This window comes from Medicago sativa, chromosome 1 (assembly GCF_051527215.1).
Source record: "Medicago sativa cultivar Bolivia chromosome 1, Bolivia_mono, whole genome shotgun sequence".
NCBI classification, from domain to species: domain Eukaryota; kingdom Viridiplantae; phylum Streptophyta; class Magnoliopsida; order Fabales; family Fabaceae; genus Medicago; species Medicago sativa.
Window position 1 is genome coordinate 94160928 of NC_140749.1, and position 15477 is coordinate 94176404.

Consider the following 15477-nt stretch of genomic DNA (forward strand, 5'->3'; position numbering starts at 1 on the left):
GACAATCGAGTTTGAAGTTACTCGGATTTTCAATGTGTTTTGTCCCTTTCTTTTCATCATTTTTTTGTTTTGTTTTTGATACACCATATTTTTGTGTATATTTTGCATGACAATTTCTTTTTCTTTCATTTTTGTTCTCTTATTCTCTAGTACCCCCACCCCAAACTTAATTGGTTGCAAATTCCAATAGCAACCCCAAACTTAATCTTTAGCAACATCCTACAATGCCTTAACTCAGAAAATACATTAAGGGACAAGTCCTAAAGGTCTCTAGGCTTGTAATGTAGTTTGTCACCGAACAAAAAGTTCTAATCCTACCGGCTCAAATTGGCTAAGAAATGGATAATATATAACAATTAAAATCAGGGTAGGCTTTAAAAGGCTCACAGGACCAAGCACTTTTGCCTCAGTGTGTATATGACAAAGACCAATCAATAATAGAGAAACAATGCAAGTTCTAGAAATGTAGTTGCATGGAAAACTAATCTAAATATAAGTAAATTGAAAAACAAATTTGGCAATGAACCTTATGGCTGAGATTTCTGGGAGTATGTGACTACCTAGCAACGCCGTACACTTCCCCTTTGAATCAAGTCACCCCTCCTTTAGAACTTTTGGAATACCGTTTCATCAAACAACTGTTACTAAACTGGAATAGGTCACACGAAACAAAACAAATTCGTCAATAATAAACAAGTGCAAATTTATCACAAACGGGGAAATTAGTTCAACGGACTTTTGACAATACAAGAAATTAAAAACAATACGGAATTAAATAAAAATGTTCAACAGAAAATAGAAATTACAACAAAACAATAACACAAGCAAAGCTGGACCCTCAGTGATCCAGTCCCATATCCACATCATCATCACCACCAGTCCCGGGTATCCCATCAAAGAAGTCATCAACATCTGCCTTCTCTCCTGCCTCGAAATCATCAGTGATCTCCTTCTTCATGAAAGCAGCATATCGCTCCTGGCGATCAAAGTAAGCATCCATAGACTCCCTAGACTTGTCAAACCTCTCATAAGACCCGGTGATAGGCCTCTTATGTATCTGTGCCTCTGCAGCAAACTCAGCGGAGAACCTCGAACGGTTAACCCACATGAGATCAGAGGTCTCATTCATCCAGTTAGCAGAACTGAACATATACTCTAGAACCATAGGATGAACTGGAGGGTAAGAACCATGCTGACTACTACCCTCTCCATGCTCCATTTGTGGTGGCTGCTGCGGTGGTGGTGCTTCAGGTTCACCACTTCTCCTTCGCATATACTCAGCATATTTCTTCATCAAGACATCCATAGTCTTGTCCGTGATAGGCTTAGTGGTCGGAGTATGCAAATCACCCTCAAATTCTTGCACCAGCTTCTTTTCACATAGCCAATTAATCATGCTCCCATGCCCATAGACCGACTTGCTACCCTTTGCGAACATATGAATGTTGTTGGCGATGAGTTCACCAACATTAATTTGTTGTTGATCAAGAATGGCAGAAACAGTGAGTACTCGCTTGAGAGGAATCTCAGAAGAGCAAGATGTGCTCTCAAGCGTCTGAATAACAAAAGAGGCCCACGCCTTTAGAATGGGCAAGAACTCAGCATAAGTCAACATCCGGGCTTTCTTCCATGTCGCCCCTGGTCTACACATTTGGGCAAGCAACTCAGCCCATCGATTATCACCCCAACTTTTTGCTTCCCTCTCCAACCTTCGAACATCACACTCTTCAGGAGCAACCAACCCAAGCAAGTTGTTGATTGTATCAGGACTAAAATCTATGACCTTCCCTCGCACATACGACTGATATTTCGTTTCCGTGAAACGAGCGTTTGAATAGAACTCCATCACAACAAACTTGTTATTCTCTTCCGGTACCATGTTATTCAATTCTTCCCATCCTCTCTCACGAAGCATTGTGTCGAAAATGGGGTATTTCGTGAGATTCACCACATCAAACTGCCTCTCCCCTACAACCTCGAAACCTTTGCAGTAATCAAACCATGCACGAGCATCATCGGAAATGAAACGGTTAACATTGGATGGTGGAACGGGGGTTCGTTTGCGTTTGTTTTGGCTAGATGAAGGTTGGGTGGTTGTTTTCTTGGGTTTGGATTGTTGACGGGTCAATGGTTTGGAGGGTTGTTGTTGTTTGGGTGTCATTGATGAAAATTGGAGGATTTGGTGAAAAGGGTAGGATGAATTGGTTGGATTATGTGGATGAAAATGAAGGTTGTTGAATGAATTGATGTTGGGAAGTGTTAGGAAGATGAAAAATTGGTGGAAAATGGATGAATTTCGTGGTTAGGGTTTTCTGGAGAAATTTGGGCAGAGTAACACTAGGAAAATGGTCGAGTGGGTTGTGCTTGCAACTGCTGGGTTTTTATAGAACCTGATAGAATCGTACTGCGATTGGTCCATCGTAATACGATTGCAGTTTGTAACGGTTATTTTTTTTCAAATTCTTGTCCCCATCGTATTGCGATTAGTCCCATCGTAGTGCGATTTGTCTGAAACAGAAAGGGTGCAAAAATTTTCCATTGATCGTATTACGATACCCCAATCGTAATACGATTTCAAAAGTCAAAGTCCAGGTGTTTGACTTCACCATCGTATTACGATTTTACAATCGTAATGCGATTTTGTGAAGTCAGAATGATGATATTTTAAAATTTGAAATTTTTTCTGGACTTCTACTTTTGAAAAATATTTATTCTTTGAAAAGGAGATTGTGATGCAACATCAGTATTGCATTACAATCTTCCTGGCAGGGCTTGCACACATTTTTGAAATTTTTAAAGAAAATCCTCTGCCTGTTTTGTGTTTTGTTGTAAAAGAAAAATTTAAAAGATGAAAGCAATAAATTATACCTGAAAGTAAATCAGTGGGTTGCCTCCCACCCAGCGCTTCTTTATCGTCACTAGCTTGACTGATGACGACTCCTAAGGATCCTGTGACATTTCTCCCTTTTCCTTGCTTGGGAGTCCACCTTCATGGTGCAGTTTCAGCTGTCGTTATTTACCTTTTAAGGTTTCTTGTGTACCAGACTTCCTCAGCCCCATAGTTTCATCAGAAAGCTTGTTCCTTGCCAACCCTTGGTCACAGTACCTCCTAACTCTTTCTAAAGTATCAGAGAGAATTGAAAGCACACACCATTGAAAAGTAGCCGGCCCATTACGCATTCCAAATGGGATCTTCTTATAAGCAAATACACCACAAGGATTAGTGAAAGTAGTCTTAGGCATATGGTTCCAAGTTTCCAATCCCCCACCCTTGTTGTCAAGGATGTCTCCTGATGATTGTTGTTGCCTAATTTCTGTGCTTGCTTCCAGTTGCTTAACACACTCTTTCATCCCAACATCTTCAACCATTTTTTCAGACTTAACAATTTCTCCTTCCATAGGTTGAATAGGTTGAGATTCAAGAGAATGATCTTCGACTGTTTCTTCAACAACGTCAATCCGGTAACACTTGGGATTTTCATCTTGGTGCTTCATGGCCTCAAAGATATTGAAAACTACCTGCTCCTTATGGAATCTCAACATTAACTCTCCACGTTCAACATCAATCAAAGCACGACCCGTTGCAAGGAAAGGTCTTCCTAGAATGAGTGGCATTTCTTCATCTTCAGCCATGTCTAAGATCACAAAATCTGCCGGAAATACCAAGTCATTAACCTTGACTAGCACATCTTCAAGTATACCGAAAGGATAAGAGATTGACCGATCAGCTAAAGTAATGGTCATTCTTGTTGGTTTTGGCTCCCTACACTTAAGCTTCTTCATCATTGAAAGAGGCATCAGGTTGATACTTGCTCCCAAGTCACATAAAGCTCTTCCAATGTCTACCGGTCCAATTGAACAAGGGATAGTGAAAGCTCCAGGATCCTTCAACTTAGGTGGCAGCTTCTTTTGAAGAATAGCACTACAATTCTCAGAAAGTGCTATGTTCTCATCATCCTTAGGCTTCCTTCGTTTAGTCAACAAGTCTTTCATGAACTTAGCATATAACGGCATTTGATCAAGAGCTTCGCCGAAAGGAATATTCACCTGAAGTTGTGAAAAAAGTTGCATGAACTTCTTGAATTGACCTTCATCCTTTTCTTTCTTCTTTGAAAGGTGAGGGTATGGAAGCTTCACATATGATAGAATAACTTGTGGTTTATCTCTATCTTTCAGAATTTGACTCTTCGTCTTCCGCAAGATTGAATCTTCATCAATTAACTTCTCACTTTTTTCTCCCTCTATTTTTTTCTTCCTTTCGTTTTCAACTTCTCCATGATCATTTTCTTTTTCAACTACACCCTCATCATTTTTTTCCACTACATCATTTTCCTCCACCTCAACTACATCATCAACCTTCTTTGGAGCTTTTGGAACTAAAGGTGTCAAAACCTTTTTGCTCCTCAATTCAATAGCATTACAAGACTCATTCTTAGGGTTGTCTTTAGTGTTACCTGAGAATCCGCCCTTACTTTGTTCAGCCAATTGCTTAGCTAATTTCCCCAGTTGAGTTTCAAGCATCTTCCTAGAAGCTTCATTGTTCTTTCTTTCAGCTTCTTGACTCTTTTTCATCTCTTCAAAGTTGCCTTGAGTCATCTTCATGAAATTCATCATAGTTTCTTCAAGAGCTGATGGATTTCTTTGTTGTTGTTGAGGAGGAGTGAGCATCTGAGAGTTCAAAGCATTGTTGTTTGAGTAGCTTAGATTTGGATGCTTATTAATGCCTGAATTGTAGTATTGATTCTGCCTTTGATAACCTCCCATGAAGTTAGCTTCTTCACTTGATCCTTCTGGAACACATTCACCGTTGGGATGTTCTTCACCACATAAGTCACACTTGATTGCAGCCACTTGTTGTTGCTTATGAGCCAAGGCGAAGCCTTGAAACTCCTTAGTTAGAGCTTCAATTTGTTTGTTCATAGCTGCTTGGTTAGCAAGGATAGCAGTTTGTTCACTCACCCGAAACACTCCTCTTTCTTTCTTCTTAGCTTCAGCCCGATACTCATTTCCAGCCATGTTCTCAATTAAAGCTTGGACTTCATGATCAGTTTTGCTCTTGAGACTACCTCCCGCGGAAGCATCTAAGAACATTCTAGTGTTTGGTGTTACCCCCTCAGTGAAGATTTGGAGGTATTGCTTCTCGGTGAACTCATGATTCGGGCATCTCTTAAGAAGTAAGTTAAATCGCTCCCAAGCATCATACAATGATTCACCTTCTCCTTGCTTGAAGTTAGAGATCTCCATCTTCTTGTCCCAATACTTAGACATAGGGAAATATTTCTCCAAGAACTTCAGCTCTAACTCTTCCCATGTTTGGACAGTCCCGTTTGGTATTGTTAGCAACCAATCTTTCGCTCTTCCCGTCAAAGTGAAAGGAAACAACCTTAGCTTCTTTTGTGCTTCAGTCACGGTGGCTGGTTGCACACAAAACTCACAAGTTTCAGCAAAGCGGCTCAAGTGTTCATGAGGACTCATAGCTTCAGTCCCATCGAATTGCTTGTCCCTCAAACCGTTGAGGACAGTTGTCTTGATGTCGAAAGCTACGGGGTTAGCTGGTTGAAAAGTGTGGGTCAGTTGACCGCGATGAGTGGCTAACCCGTAGTCTCCTAGCTTAGGTCTTGGTGCAGGTTCTCCCATGATAACAGAATTAGGAGAAGCAGATGTTTCAGATTCAGTTGAGAGTGACTCCGGTATTTGTTCTCGAACACCCGGTGGAACGGAATGGGCTAACCTTTGCAACCGGACAGCTTTCCGGAGTGCTCTAGCAGTCCTTTCAATTTCTGGAATGAATTCGAGATCGTCGGCGCTCACTTTACCTCGCATAAACAGCAAAATACCTTAGTAGCACTGCACAATGCAAAGTAATCAAATGAATACTAAAACAGAAAAATAAAATTAAAAACAGAAAATTAAATTGCAGAAATCCTAAATTATAACGTAATTGCCTTGTTGAAATAAATCAACAGTCCCCGGCAACGGCGCCAAAAACTTGATAGATCTCTGGCAAGTGCACCAAATACTATCGAAGTAGTAAAAATATCGATCCCACGAGGACTGTTTTTAACTTCAATAATTCAATCGCGTTATAAAAATAGGATGTATAAAAGTTTATTTTTGTTTGCCACTAGGCAGTAGATTTGGTTTGATTTTATGAAATCAAATAAAAGAATAGATTTGATTAAGAAAATATGGAGAGAGATGAGATCAGGTCTTCGAATCCTCTATGTTTCCCCTAATTGGTTACTGCACCTATTATTACTAATGATTTTCTAGTTTCACGATAGTTAACAAATTAGCCCTAATCAATCCCTTGAGTTAGGACCCTCTTCTTCAACTACAGCCCCTAATTCCTTAGGTGGTCTAATAATCCTTGAAGGTTTTATGAACGTTAACCTAATATCACTAACAAACGATTATCTATTCCTCGACTAACCATGTTTATCAGAACAATTCAATTAGGTCTAAGTCGAAAGCTATGGTCAGTAGTCATTCGATCTCACAAAATCATGTTTATATTTGATCAGGATATAAAAAGCATTAAGAACAATTGAATTGAATAAAGACTAGAAATTCATTAATAAACAATAGAGTTTCACAGCAACATATAATCAATTAGGGTTACATAAGTTCATCTCCGACCTAATCTCTAAGAGATTTAGCTACTCATAATTGAGTTTACAAATAGCATAATCAATGAAAGAATTAAAACATACATAAACTGGGTTAGAGATGATGAAATCCTCTCCGCTGCAGCCTTCTGGGTGTTAAAATCGCACTTTAGCTCTCCAAAATCGTAATCCTTATGTTTGAGAGTAAGTTGGGCTTAAATAGGCAACTTCTGGATCGCCCATAATCGCATTGCGATTTGCAAATCGTACCACGATGGCTTCTTTGAACCCTAATTTCCTTAAAAGCCCTTCTTGAAATCGTATCACGATTGGCTGGATCGTATTACGATCTAGCTTCTTGAAAAACATGCTCTCTGACTTCAAGAAATAGCATTGCGATTAGAGAATCGCAGTACGATTGGCTTCAATCCAGTTCTTCCAAATTTGTTGCTTTTAACTGCTCCTGGACACTTAATGTTGCTTAGAACTCTATCAAAATGTCAAAATAAGTCCTAAAAATTACGTAATGACAGCATGTCATCAGTGACGAGCAATGCTTATCTCTAGGGAGGGGTTATTACTCTGGATCAAAGCCACCTAGACATTGTTCATTTTGTGGCAAGAATAATCATACCATTGAATATTGCTATCAGAAACATGGATTCCCAAATCCAAATTCTCAGAAGCCCAATGCTTCTGTAAATGCCTCAAGCAGTTTTGATGATAATGAGCTCAATCAGGAAGTTGCAATGATGCTTCTTCATCTTCCACTACTAGTATTTCTCAGGAGAAATATGATCAGTTGCTTAGCTTGCTACAACAAGTGAATTTGCTTCCTGCACCAACAGTTTCCACTCCTTCTTCAAGTGCCAATCATATTCATACTCCTTCTAATTACACTTCTATCTCCAAACTTGAGTCAGGTATATCTGCCTCCATTTTTTCTTGTTCTATATCCTCTAAATCAGATATTTGGTTATTAGATTCTGGAGCCAATGAACATATAGTTTCCTCTTCACATTGGTTCACTTCTTTTCACAAAATTGCACCAAAACCTGTCAATTTACCCAATGGTTCTTCTGTTCTAGTTAAATATTCTGGCACTATCCACTTCACACCTCACCTTTATCTTGTTGATGTTCTCTTTTCACCTTCATTCAATTTCAATCTTATTTCAATTTCTAAGCTTTGTTCATCTCTCAATTGTTGTGCTATTTTTCATGACAATAAGTGTTTGTTACAGGATCTTCATTCCAAGAGGATGATTGGTTTGGGTGAACCTTTTGCTGGTCTTTATAGATTAGTTTTAGATTCCAATGCCTTTCCTTTACATAATAGTATTTCTGTTAATCACATTTTCACCAATAAAACCTTTACCATTCCTCATTCTGCTTTATGGCATTTCAGATTGGGGCATGTTTCCCATAAAAGATTGTCTCACATGGTTTCTCTTTATCCTTCATTAACCTTTGATCACAAAGCCACTTGTGATATATGTCATTTTGCTAAACAAAAACAATTACCATTTTCCAATAGTTTGTCTGTTGCTTCAAGTAAATTTGAAATGTTGCACTTTGATATTTGGGGCCCTTTATCCATTCCTTCTGTACATAATCACAGATATTTTCTCACCATTCTTGATGACTATAGTAGATTTGTCTGGATTGTTTTGTTAAAACACAAGTCTGAAGTATCCCAACATGTCAAAAACTTCATCACTCTTATAGAAAACCAATATCATATTACTCCTAAAACCATTAGAAGTAACAATGGTCCTGAGTTTCTCTTAAATTCATTTTATGCCTCTAAAGGTATTTTTCATCACAAATCATGTGTTGAGACCCCTCAACAAAATGGTAGAGTTGAAAGGAAGCACCAACACATACTCAATGTAGGTAGAGCCCTCCTTTATCAGTCAAAGTTACATGCTTCCTATTGGTCTTATGCTCTCCTACATGCAACCTTTATCATCAACAGAGTCACTTCTCCAACTCTAAACAACCATTCTCCTTATCAGTTACATCACAATAAAGTTCCTGATATTGATTCCTTCAAGGTTTTTGGCTCATTATGTTACTTTACTTCCCTTCAATCTCATAGAACAAAACTAGATGCTAGAGCCAGAAAATCTGTGTTTCTAGGTTACTCTGTTGGTTTTAAGGGCTTTGTCCTATTAGATATTCACACTAGAGAGATTCATATCTCTAGACATGTCAGTTTCCATGAACATATTCTACCTTACCCTCCTTCTTCCTCTTCTGTCACCACTGATTGGGATTATTTCCCATCAGATGCTTCCACTGCAAGTAACCCATCCTTATCACGACCTACACCCACCTTTATTGACATTGATCCTTCTCCTCATGATGACACTCCTTCTCCACCATCCCTCCCATCACCTCCTGCTCTGAGAAGGTCATCTAGAAATGTCAATCCACCACCTCATTTACAAGACTATGTATGTAGTCTTGATCATTCTTCAGCATCACATATTAATAATGTTTCATATCCTATTCAACATTACATGTCTTTTTCAAATTTGTCACCTTCTCATTGTGCTTATACTTTATCCCTTGACTCCCATACTGAACCTACCACATATGCTGAGGCAAGCAAATTCAGTTGTTGGAATCAAGCTATGCAAACTGAACTGACTGCTATTGAGAATACTGGGACATGGAAACTGGTTGATTTACCACCAAATGTGAAGCCTATTGGTTGTAAATGGATCTACAAAATCAAGTATCATGCAGATGGCTCTATAGAAAGGTACAAAGCACGTTTGGTTGCTAAAGGTTATAATCAAATAAAAGGTTTGGACTATTTTGACACATATTCTCCTGTTGCCAAATTAACAACTGTTAGAACTGTCATTGCTTTGGCATTAATCAATCACTGGCACATTCATCAATTAGATGTCAACAATGCTTTTCTTCATGGAGACTTGCAGGAAGATGTTTACATGCTTGTTCCTCAAGGTATTACTCCTTCCAAACCTAATCAAGTGTGTAAATTGGTTAAGTCACTTTACCATAGAAAAAGCTGAAATACCGACGGAATTTAGAGACGGAATTGTTTTTGTCTCTAATGGACACGGAACTGGAGACGAAAAAAAGCATTTAGAGACGGAAATTATAATTAATGTTTTTGTGACGGATTTAGAGACGGAAATTTCTGTCTCAAAATATTTCCGTCTCTAAATCCGTCTCGACATCGCTAGATTTATGATTCATCCTATTAAAAGTAATTCAGAGACGAAAATTAGAGACGATTTATTTCCGTATCTAATGTATTCCGTCTCTGTGCCCGTCTCTAAATGGTCAAGTAGTTATTGAAATAGTCAAACTTCTGGTAGAGACGGAAAGTTTCCGTCTCTGACTATTTCCGTCTCTGAATTCCGTCTCTGAAATTGAAAGTTTTAATTTTTCCACCAAATTATTTCATTGCCCGCCCACTTTTCATAAAGGAGCCCGCGGCCAGAATTTTGGTTTGCTCTTTTTCTTTAAGAATATAATATAATATAATAAGATAAACAATTGCTTCAAAAAAAATAAATAATAATATGAATATATATTATAATAATAATAAGAATAACAATAACAAAGGTTATCTCCTTATTCACACTTCACTTTCACCACTCTTTTACATTCACGTTCTTTTTCTTCCCTTTGCTCTTTCACAATTCTCACTTCCATATCACCTCCATCGATCCTTCCTTCCAACAACTCACCTCCATCAATTCATCTTATTACCAACAGCCCCATTTCATCCTTCTCCTCAATTACCAACAGCTTACTTCCATCAATTTATCTTATTCCCAATTCCAAACTCTAATTCCAATTTCAGGTTACAAAGACAAACCAAATACCAATTGGAGATTGATTGTAAAAAAATCTTAGGTAATTTAATGTTTATCAATTTCAACTTTTTATTTCTTCATGTTTTTTGTTGCTTAATTTCTTATGTGAAGTTTGTAAGTTGAATTTTTTTTCACTTCCCCCAGTTTATAAATTAGAAAATACGGGCATGTAAATTGGAGTTGTGAAACACAATTCCTAAATTAGTGTTGTGAAAAAAATTGGGGTTTTTTTTGTTAATAAAATTGGGTTTACACATGAGAAAAAAAATTGGTGAGAAAGTTTCTAAAATCTCACTTTTTTTTCATGTGTATTTTGATTATTTTTAAGGTTTATTAATTGGATTTATATTGTTGAGTTCATTAGATGATACTTTGAGATTCTTCAACGTTTTCTTTAAAGTTGTTTATACGAAAGTACACTGTATGTACAAAATTTCAGAATGATTGCATTCAATTGTCATTTTCTCAAATTATTATTGTAACATCCCAATATTTATATTATATTTACATATGTTTTATTTATGATTATAAATGTGTTTATGTGCTTATATTTTCCACTTAGTTAATTACTGTTGTAATTTGATAGTAAAGAAATAAATTATGACATTTTAAGTTGTTGTAGAAATAATATTGAGCTGTGATTTATTTTATTTAGTTTAGTTTTATATTTAGGGAAATGCTAACCGGTGCCCCCGGGCACCGGTTAAGGATATGAAAAATGAAATTATATAGTAGTTAATGCATTGAAAATGTGTAATTAATTTATAATAAAGTCAAAAACAGTTTCCTTTTATGGTAATAATTTCCTTTTATGGTATGCTTAACCAGTGCCCCTGGAGCACCGGTTAGCAGGACCCTTATATTTAATTTGATTTTAAGATCATTCTCTTTGAATTCTAACTTTTAGTAGAGTATCTCGACAAGTATTTTGGTTCTAAAACTTTCCTTTTTAGTTCTTTAAAGATATTTTATTTAATTTTGTTTACTCAATTGGGATCTCAACCATTAGTTTACACACTAACTTAGTAGAATCAAAATTTTCCCCTTTCCATCTTTCTCATTCCACGTGTCCAGTTTTAATTGTGAGCCACACAATTTTATTTTTCTTTCTCTTAATTTTATTTTGGTCACTTGTAACCACACCTAATCTTAATTTGTCTACCACTTGCCTTCTTCTATCTAGAACAACACGTTCTCATTCCCTCATCTTACAAGTCTGAGACTACATCTTCTCCAATCAATAAAACCATGACCGCCACCTTTCCCACAGCTTTTCCAGCCGCCACGAGTACCAATCAGAGAGCTAAGACCATTTTTGAACTCCTCATCACTCAAGCTTTCAATTGAACCAAATAGTTTTGTGGATTGAACAATTTCACCTTCACCCCTTTTCTGTAAATTTTGTAGCTCCTCACTCACAACTACCGCGTCGGAGTTTGTTTCACCGTTGTGTCTCTTTGTTCATGGTAAACCATCTATCACTTAATAACTTAATTTCTCTATTTTGTTGTTGTAGACCAAACTTTATTTCTCCTTATTTAAGTTGAAAACCTCTTATTTAGAGATGGATTGAGCTATTATGTGGTCTAATTTCACCATCTTACTCAATTTGTAATCGTGAAGCAAAAAGCCCCAATTTTATGAACCCTAACTTTCATTACTCTTCCAAATCCGCATTTGATATTTATTTGTGTCAATTATTATCCTAGAAATTGTTTCCATGGATTATAATTCTGATTTTGAACAGAGAGTTCTTAGGCACACTTTTGAAAGAAACTCTAAATTATTTCTCCATGTTTAAATATGAAAAATAACTCATTTTTAATATAGAAAAATGTTGTAGTCGTGTAAATTCAGTTTGGCTTTTATCTTGATAAATTCTTGTGAAAGAGATAGTTTAGAATTTTACAATATTGTGTTCTTTATACCTTCCTGAGTCTTATAAACTACATATGAGATTAATCAAAAAAAAAAACTTCGAATTGCCCCTTTTGAAACATCCAGAGTCATTAAGTCTGAATTGTATATTTGCATTTTGGTTGGAGAAGAGATCATGATCTTCAAATTTTTGAGACAATTAAACAATTACTGACCCGTCTTTTAATTCCCCCTAAGTTGGTTTCTTGTATCCACTACTGAGCTATTGGAAAAAAGGACAAGAGTGCCACAGAATGATGATGAAGGCGAAAGTTGTTCAATCAGACAACCTTTGTCTATCTTTAATTATCCTGGGCGTCCTTCTGGGAAATGTACAACCTACTACCTACAAGACAAAGAAATGAAAGTTGCACATCTCTATGTTCTTCTAAATTGTCCAGAAGTTGAGCCATTTTTGTCGTAAGTGTACACTTCTTTCATTTACCAATATCTTTGAAAAAATATAATATCTCTAAACGTGTGATTTTAATGTAGAATATATACGGATATGCTTCAAGATCTTGGTGTAGCCGACTCAGAAGTTGATAAAGAAATCTCCACATCATTTCCTAATTGGTTCAGCGAATATGTATGGTGATTTGAATCTCCCTAGTGTCATTAATGCTACCTACTTTGCTTGTTAATTGAAACTAATCTAACTATTTTCGAAATAGGTCTCAGAACCATGTTGAAGATAACTTTTTGATTTAGTTGGAGAAGTTGAGGAAGCATACGGTCCTTTCTTGGATGAGGTTACTGATAGACGTTTGGCAAGTGTACCAATAACTATCGAAGTAGTAAAAATATCGTTCCCACGAGGACTGTTTTTAACTTCAATAATTCAATTGCGTTATATAATTAGGATGTATAAAAGCGTATTTTGTTTTGCCACTAGGCAGTAGATTTGGTTTGATTTTGAGAAATCAAATAAAAAAGAATAGATTTGATTAAGAAAATATGGAGAGAAAGATGAGATCAGATCCGTCGAATCCTCTAAGTTCCCCTAATTGGTCTACTGCACCTATTTGTTATGAATCCTTTTCTAATTTACGATGATTAACAAAATAGCCCTAATCAATCCCTTGAGTTAGGACACTCTTCTTAAACTACAGCCCCTAATTCCTTAGGTGGTCTAATAGTTCTTGAAGGTTTTACCGAACGTTAACCTATTATCACTAATAAACGATTATCTATTCCTAGACTAACCCTGTTTATTAGAACAATTCAATTAGGTCTAAGTTGAAAGCCATGGTCAGTGGTCATTCATTCTCACGAAATCAAGTTATATGTGATCAAGATATAAAAAGCATTAAGAACAATTGAATTGAATAAACTAGAATTGAATTCATAAACAAAATAGAGTTTCACAGCAACATGTGTCAATTAGGGTTACAAAGATTCATCTCGGATCTAATCTCTAAGAGATTTAGCTACTCATAATTGAGTTTACAAATAGCATAATCAATGAAAGAATTAAAACATACATAAACTGGGTTAGAGATGATGAAATCCTCTCCGCTGCAGCCTTCTGGGTGTTAAAATCGCACTTTCGTTCTCCAAAATCGTAACCCTTGTTCTTCAGGATTAGTGCAGTATTTATAGAAGTCATGGGCCTGACCCATCAAAATCGCGCCGCGCCTTGTTAATTGGCGTGCCGCGATTTCCCTCAAACAGGGAGGATGTAATTTTGCTTCAAAAATCGCAGCACGGCTTGAAATTGGCGTGGCGCGATTTCCTTCGAACAGACTTCAATATTTAAGCTTTTTGCACTCCAGAACAGTATAAATTGCATGAGAACTCTATCAAAATGTCACAATAAGTCCTAAAAATTACGTAATGACAGCATGTCATCACAACCCCAAACTTAAACCATTCCTTGTCCTCAAGGAATTTGCTTGCAACAGTGACAAATGACAGTAAAATAACAGTTACCTGACAAAACGATAGTACCCAAAAGTTCATTCTCCTTCTAGCTAAAGATGAGCTAGTTTGACTTGTTCGCATCCACCAATTCACAACTCCTCGCATCAAATTGAAACAGGGTTCTACCAGTCGACATGCAGGTCTACATATTACCATACGCTTGAAAAGTTTCTAAACATCAATCAAAGTCAATATCATTACACACTTTTGAGGTCTTTAGGGTTATAACGGGGCTTAGGTGAAAGGTGGGATATATTTGGATAAGTAGGCTACACAAAATTTGAGTTAGGCATTCCTACGGAAGTTAAAACACAAAATTCAATCCTTCAATCATTCACCTTGTGGAAATACAATCAATGCAAAGGTACTAGAGAACATTTTTAACATTTAGGGACAATCGAGTTAGAAGTTACTCGGATTTTCAATGTTTTATCCCTTTCTTTTCATCATTCATTTTTTTTTTGATACACCATTTTTGTGTGTATTTTTCATGATTTTTCATGATAAAGTTCATTCTTTTGTTCTATTATTCTCTAGTACCCCCACCCCAAACTTAGTTGGTTGCAAATTCCAATAGCAACCCCAAACTTAATCTTTATCAACATTCTACAATGCCTTAACTCAGAAAATACATTAAGGGACAAGTCCTAAAAGTCTCTAGGCTTGTAATGTAGTTTGTCACCGAACAAAAAGTTCTAATCCTACCGGCTCAAAATTGGTTAAGAAAGGATAAATTTAACAATTTAAAACAGGGTAGGCTTCAAAAAGGCTCACAGGACCAAACACTTTTGCCTCAGTGTGTAATTGACAAAGACCAATCAATAATAGAGAAACAATGCAAGTTCTAGAAATGTAGTTGCATGGAAAACTAATCTAAATATAAGTAAATTGAAAAACAAATTTGGCAATGAACCTTATGGCTGAGATTTCTGGGAGTATGTGACTACCTAGCAACGCCGTACACTTCGCCTTTGAATCAAGTCACCCCTCCTTTAGAACTTTTGGAATACCGTTTCATCAAACAACTGTTACTAAACTGGAATAGGTCACATGAAACAAAACAAATTCATTAATAAAACAAGTGCAGGAGCAATTACAATAGGGAAATAAGTTCAATGGACTTTGACATTAAAAGGAAAATAAAGAAAATAAATAGAAAACAAAATAAAT

The 15477-nt window shown here is 36.6% G+C and overlaps 1 long non-coding RNA gene and 1 other non-coding gene across 2 annotated transcripts; both read left to right on the top strand.

The window, feature by feature from the left end:
* The first annotated feature begins 5146 nt into the window (after positions 1–5146).
* On the top strand, positions 5147–5253 carry LOC146959400 (small nucleolar RNA R71). Its single transcript, XR_015025269.1, has one exon. It is a non-coding gene; the product is annotated as a small nucleolar RNA R71 (small nucleolar RNA).
* A 6355-nt stretch (positions 5254–11608) lies between these two features.
* LOC146959401 (uncharacterized) lies at positions 11609–13202 on the top strand. Its single transcript, XR_015024946.1, has 3 exons — positions 11609–11933; positions 12583–12804; positions 12880–13202. It is a non-coding gene; the product is annotated as an uncharacterized LOC146959401 (long non-coding RNA).
* Positions 13203–15477: the final 2275 nt, after the last annotated feature.